The 6,924-nt window shown below is 47.5% G+C and overlaps 1 pseudogene; it reads left to right on the forward strand.

The window, feature by feature from the left end:
- The first annotated feature begins 729 nt into the window (after nt 1-729).
- LOC105511485 lies at nt 730-5,987 on the forward strand (annotated as a pseudogene).
- The last annotated feature ends 937 nt before the right edge of the window (nt 5,988-6,924 follow it).

A 6,924-nucleotide genomic window follows, 5' to 3' on the forward strand; every position in this document is an offset into this window, starting at 1 on the left:
TGCTTCCCTCTATAAGAGCACTTAACTCTTGGAATTGCAAGTCTCTGTTTAGGATCAGATGTGAGTGTTCCGGAGAAGAGGCCCTGTCTCACTCAGCTTTGCATTCCTAGGGCACTGCCTGGCACCCACTCAAACACAGTGCACGTTGAGGTCATTAATTAAAGGATGACTAAACTGTCAGGTGGCTGCTGCACTTGAATGCTGATTAAGACTGTGCTTGAGACCTTTCTGAGTCTTCTTTTGTAGGAGTGCATTATGAGAGGAAGGTCGACATCAGGATTTGCCCACCCAAAGCCCCATCACCTACAAAACTTCAGTCTGTTTTTGAGAAGGGCTGACCACCTCTCACCAAGGAACCCAAATTCAGGCTCAGGCTGTGGCAGTTAATGCTTTACAGATTATGATCTAATTTGGAAAGATGCTAATTTTAGTAACATAAATCTACTTCTTCAGAAACTTGAGCCTTGACTTTAGAGCATATTTTGGCCCAAATCTCTGCTTTGCTTGGGCATTAGAATTTCTGGTTTCTGTAGTGAGATGGGGTGCTGAGGGTGTGTCAGGCTCAGACGGATGCGCCCATGACAGGGTGAAACACTTGGTTTTTGTGATAAACAAGGGACAGAGAGGCTCACTGTGACTCTTCAGTGTGGACCTCTCAGAACTGAAGCATGCAGCCAATCCCTGGCAGACCCTAGACCTGGGTCTGGAAGTTCATAAACAGCAATCACGATGGAGAGAAGTATCCTCTCCCCAGCTGGCAGTGAACTCGCAGGATTGCCAACTCTGCTCGTCAGCCGCCACCCTTGTAGGATCTTTGCAGTGATTGGAGGATGGAGTCGGATCCTCTGCTGTCCTCGCTGGGCCCAGAGCACAGCAGTGGCTGACTTGGACAAAAGGCAAGACTGTCTTTAACATTTTTCTCCTCACTTTCAATTTCTTCAAGTAATTACTAATAATATTTATACCCCTTCTATTTTTACAAGCTTTATAATTTATAAAACACAGACATGTGTTATACATTGATATTTTGAAAATATTAAACTGAGAGTTTTAAAAAAATTCTTTGCCTCTGTGAAGAACATGTCCTCCAGTTGTCCTTCTGTCTTCTTGAAATCATAGAGGAGAGGGGGGCAAATCCATGTTGAAGAGAAAAGGCAGAGAAAGTGCCTCCTGCAGGCAGGGGAAGGAAAGAGAGCCCTTTGGCCTGGAGACTGGGAAGGAGGAGAAACGAGACATCAGAGCAATGTGTCTTGGCTTCCGCTGCCGTTGACCATCCAGACTGAAATGACAGAGCCCAGGGAGGCTGTTGGGCAGGCTGAGGATGATGCTGGATGCATAGGGATGTGTGCCCCATCCCCATTTAGAATTCTGGGAATAGGCCAGGTGCAGTGGCTCAGGCCTGTAATTCCAGTGCTTTGGGAGGCTGAGGTGGGAGGATTGCTTGAGCCCAGGAGTTAGAGACCAACCTGGGCGACATACAAGACCCTGTCTCTACCAAAAAAAAAACAAAAAAAAAGCATGCCTGTAGTCCTAGCTGCGCAGGAGGCTGAGGCAGGAGGATCACTTGAGCCAGGAGTTTGAGGCTGCAGTAAGCTATGATTGTACCATCACACTCCATCCTGGGCAACAGAGTGAAACTTTGTCTCTAAAGAAAAGAAAGAAAAAAAAGAATTCTGGGAATATCCTTCATTTCCCAGCCAATATGTGTTATTCTAACAGAATAAAGACAGTGATTGGGCAAAGAGAGAAAATCATTAGTCTTAAGCTTCCCACAGCTCCTGTGTGGCATGCTATGAAAGAAACTAGAACTATTCCATATCCTGGGCAGGGTACAAATAGGAGCTGAGCTAGAATACGGTGGGCCTGCCAAGGGCCTCCACAGAAGAGGAGCAGATTGCACAGTGGGACAGATGGAAGATACGATAGAGTCTTTGAGATGTCTGCAGCCCCAGCAAGAGCAGAGGTCAGGCTGAGTTACTGAGGAAGAGCTACCAGCCCCTGATGAGACAAAATAACCTCTACCAGTAGAAGTTCCCCAAAGTGCCATGAGTGGCCCAGACATTGAGTGACACATGAATCAGCAGAAAGACATTTCCTGGGTGATTGAGCTGTCAGGGGTCCTGTTAAGGATGAAGTGAAGAGGGCCAGGCCTTTGAGTTAAGACAGAGCATTAAGTAACCCCAGAAACATAGAGATGATATTTCTTGGTCATGGAGGACACAGAAACACACATGGAGGCTGTATGTAGCACATTCAAAGAACGTAAGTAAAAGGGAATAATGAGAGATAACATTGGAGCAGGAGATACAGGAGGTTTGCAGAAAGCCTTCAACATCAAACAAAAGCGTGTGGACTTTGTGCTATGAACACATTCCCTAAAGGGTGTTCTGTAAAACACTTGTTCATTGAGTTAGTAGTAAGTGTCCACCAAAAAAAGAAGGAAGGACCCACAGATTTAAAATTTTAGGAAACAAGGAATTATAAGCAGTGAAGCAGGTATCTCAGTATCTTCAATTTGTTACTGTGCATTCTGCGACTATGATGGGAGCATACAGAATTGATTAGAGGGAAAACCCAAGCAGGAGATCCTGTCACACACGTTTGAGTGGCGGGATTAGAGGACAAAGACTACATTGAAGACTGAAAGAATGGGAATGAAAGAGACTGACTAGAGAGTTGTTAACTAAGAATAGTTGTCAGGGTGAGGTGTCTGAGCCTGGGTAATCAGGGAAGGAATGGGAACAGCCTGACCAACAGGACGGAAGGTCGTAGCACTGTTTCCTGAAATGGGGTATTCGGAGGGTGTGCTGCTCCGGGATGAGCTTTAGTGTTTGAACCATGGCCGGACATGCAGGTGGAAATGGCCAGCAGGCAGTTACTGACTGAAGATGGAGGCTCAGGACAGAGGTTCAGGCAGAGCTAGCGGTGAGGATCTGTGCACTTGGCCAGGACCTTAGGTCAGCACTGAGTCTCCAGGTGCGCCCTCCGCTCATGGTCTTGCCCCGAGGCACCTCGCTCATGTCTGTGCTCCTCAAATATCACTGGCTGTGCTGGCTACTTTCTATTTTTCTCCCCTTTAAAAATGTCCAGTCTCGTACCCCAATTCCTAGGACCCAACTTTCCATAAAACAAGTGATTTTTCAGCTGTGGTCCTAGGGAACATTGGCTGTCTGCCCAGGACGAGCAGTGATTGTCCGTCTCTTTGAACACATAGTCAGCAAGTGATTTGCATATTGCATCTCAATTTTATTTTTCTCTCACTATTTTTCTTAAGCCTTTGGCGCTTGCTATTACCACTGTGTGAGCAAGTGTTAGCAGATGAACAGTGAATGAGTGAATAAACATTAATTTAAATTAATTAGATTGACTAATTATGTTTGATTTGATTGCTTTTTAGTGGATATCTAGGCTCGTGATTGTAATTTCATAATAAAATCTATTACAGCAGTGCTCGGATTTTTCTGGGCCACCCGAGTGGAGCTGCCAGGTTGGGCATAAACAGGCGGTCCAGGAGGACTGAGCTGGGCGTTCGCTCCGCTGGGGCTTTTCATGCCCCTTTTGTTTTCCAGGTGTGGCTTGTTCCGGGGGCTTAGTCTTTTGTGAAAGGGGAAAGTGCCCCCTGTGGAGAGCCAGGAAACTCGCGGCGGGCCTTGAGGCGGGAGTTCTCCCCAGGCCAGGTGAATGGCGGGGCCCTGAGCTGGTCCAGAGCCGGTTCCACGCGTCTGCGGGGGGTCCGCCGGGCCGGGAGGTGGCGCAGACGCGGGTTCTGTGAAGGGGCTTGGGGAAGGAAGATTCCACTGGAGCAGAGGAAAAGCCGGATCGGAAGAGGCCAGGGCCCCGAGGGGAGGGGCTGCTAAGATGGCGTCGGCCTCCTCAGGGCTTCCTGAGCAGTCGGTTTTTCATCCTTTGATCCTGGGGTTGCTTCCTGTACCTCGTCCTCAGCATCTGGAATCAAGAGACTGGTTGCGTCTGAGGTGCCTTGTGTCTCGGGCATGCTCATCAAGAAAATAGGCCATGGAGGTGTTGATTCCTCAGGAGAGACAACCTGTAGAAAGACAACCACATCAGCCTTGAAATGTGCCATCGGATTGGGCATTACTCACACTGTGGGGAGCCTGGGTCCCACACCAGAGCATGATGTCCTCATGCAAGATTTCTGCATGGTGGAGAGTCTCTTCTTCCCCAGTGAAGGGAGCAACCTGACCCCTGCTCATCACAGCAGTGACTTTCCTTTCAAGACCTATGCACCTGTTGCCTTCTGCTACTTTCAGGAGCTATTTGGTATCTGCCCTGATGATGGCTTGTACTCCCTCTGCAGTGAGCCGCTGATTGAACTCAGTAGCTCTGGAGCTGATGGTTCCCTGTTATATGTGTCCAGCCATGATGAATTCATTGTTAAAACAGTCCAACATAAAGAGGCGGAGTTTCTGCAGAAGCTGCTTCCAGGATACCACATCCACCTCAACCAGAACCCTTGGACGTTTCTGCCTAAATTCTATGGACTGTGCTGTGTGCAGACAGGCGGCAAGAACATTCAGATTGTGGTGATGAAGAATCTCTTACTAAGACTGGTCAAAATGCGTATCAAATTTGACTTCAAGGGTTCAATCTACAAAAAGCAGGCTTCCCAGAAAGAGCGAGAGAAGCCTCTTCCCACATTTAAAAACCTAGACTTCTTACAAAACATCCTAATGGTCTTTTTTTTTTTTGGATGCTGACATGTACAACGCTTTCTGTAAGACCCTGCAGCGTAACTTCGAGATAATGGACTATAGCATCTTAATGTCAATCCACAACATAGATCGTGCACGAAAGCCCCTAAGCAGTGAAGCACAATGCTCAGTTGACACTTGAAGACCAGCCCCCCAAAAGGCTCTGTATTCCACAGCCATGGAATCCATCCAGGGAGAGGCTTGACGGGGCAGCCCCATGGAGACCGATGACCATACGGGTGGCATCCCTGCCCAGGAGAGTAGAGGGGAAAGGATCCTGCTTTGTATTGGCATCACCGACATTCTACAGTCTTACAGGTTTGTTAAGAAGCTGGAGCACTCTCGGAAAGCCCTGGTACGTGATGGGGACACTGTCTCAGTGCGTCGCCCAGGCTTCTACACTGAACGGTTCCAGTGCTTCATGTGCAACACAGCATTTAAGAAGATCCCGGCCAGGTGTGGTGGTTCATGCCTGTAATCCCAGGACTTTGGGAGGCCAAGGCAGATGGATCACCTGAGGTCAGGAGTTTGAGACCAGCTTGGCCAACATGGTGAAACCTCATCTCTACTAAAAACACAGATATTAGCCGGGTGGTAGTGGTGCATACCTGTAATCTCAGCTACTTGGTAGGCTGAGGCAGGAGAATCACTTGAGCCTGGCAGGCGGAGGTTGCAGTGAGCCAAGATTGTGCCACTGCACTCCAGCCTGGGCAACAGAGTGAGACCCTGTCTCAAAAAAGGAAGAAGGTCCCCTTGAAGCCTTCTCCTTCCAAAAAGTTTCAGTCTGGCTCATTTTTCTCTGGGAGAGCAAGCTCCAGTGACAACTCTTGCATTACTTACCAGCCATCGGTCTCAGGGGAACACAAGGCACAAGCCACAACAAAGGCAGAAGAGGAGCCAGGTGTTCACCTTGGTTGTCCTAATGTTTTACCTCAGACTCCACCATTGGAGGAAATCAGTGAGGGCACACCTATTCCTGACCCCAGTTTCTCACCTGTAGTTGGAGAGACTTTGCAAATTTTAACTACAAGTACAACCTTGGAAAAACTTGACATTGCAGAGTAAGAGTTCACCCATTGAGCACAAAGTCTCAGAAGACCTGAAACAAGATTCTGCCATCTCTGTGATCCTAAGATGTCAGCCCTTGCCCCAGCAATGCTGAGTTTTCTTCTACTTGGCCATCAGAAAGGAATGTAATGGAAACAGGGGGAGCTCTCCATCTTCTTCCTGAAGAAGGACCTCATCTCCTTCCCCTTCCTCATGAATGGGCATTAGTGCCTCAGACAGTTGAGGACTGCAGCAACCTCTCCACTCCAGAATTGGGTGGATGGATTTTCAATGGGCTAATCTTGGCTTTCACAATTGAAACTTGCATGAAGACCCCCATTCTTCATTGCTGGAAATGGGATGGCTGAACTTGGCAGTTTTCTTTCCCCTTGTCTTTCACCAGGACAGACTTGCTAGCACATTATCCCCACCTCAGTTCTTTCTCTCTGATACCTGGAAGAAGATCCCTGTAATCTCTGTAAAGGCTTTGAGGGGATAAGGGTGTTTAACCACCTCCCAACTTTCTTCTTTTTATCCTGAATAAAGGAAAAAGCGCACAGCACACAATTTCAAGCCAGTTTCAGATCAAAACTCCAAAAGTGTTGACGAGATGCCTAGTTATAGGATTCCTTCCGAAGAGCCATGGTGTTTGTGAAGAGAAGTGTGGTGATTGCTCTGCCAGGACAGCTCCTCTTTAAACTCCTCCTTTCTTGATGAATTTCTTAAGGCTGAAGGAATGGAGAGAGTGGGACATGGGGTAATCTTTACCTCTTTGTTAAAACATGGGGCAGCCGTGGGCTTGCAGATCACAGCCCTTCCTAGGCAGAGTCCTACTCACTGCCAGGCTGTGATGATGATTATTGCAATTTGAAACATATTCTGGTTGTTTTTGTAAATATGAAGATTTATCAAATGAATTTTAGATCTTTCTCCAGAGGCAATTTCTTTGCTCTTCCCGTCTTTTCCAACAGTGCTCTCCTGCTTGTGGAGCTAAGGTGGAGACACCTCTGTTTAACAGGCAGTCCGTATCTATCAGGTTAGCAAATATTTTATTTTATTTTATTTTTGAAACAGAGTCTTACACTGTCACCTGGGCTGGAGTCCAGTGGTGCGATCTTGGCTCACTGCAACATCCACCTCCTGGATTCAAGTGATTCTTCTGCCT

The sequence above is a fragment of the Colobus angolensis genome, unplaced genomic scaffold, assembly GCF_000951035.1.
Source record: "Colobus angolensis palliatus isolate OR3802 unplaced genomic scaffold, Cang.pa_1.0 Scaffold2, whole genome shotgun sequence".
In the NCBI taxonomy this organism is placed as follows: domain Eukaryota; kingdom Metazoa; phylum Chordata; class Mammalia; order Primates; family Cercopithecidae; genus Colobus; species Colobus angolensis.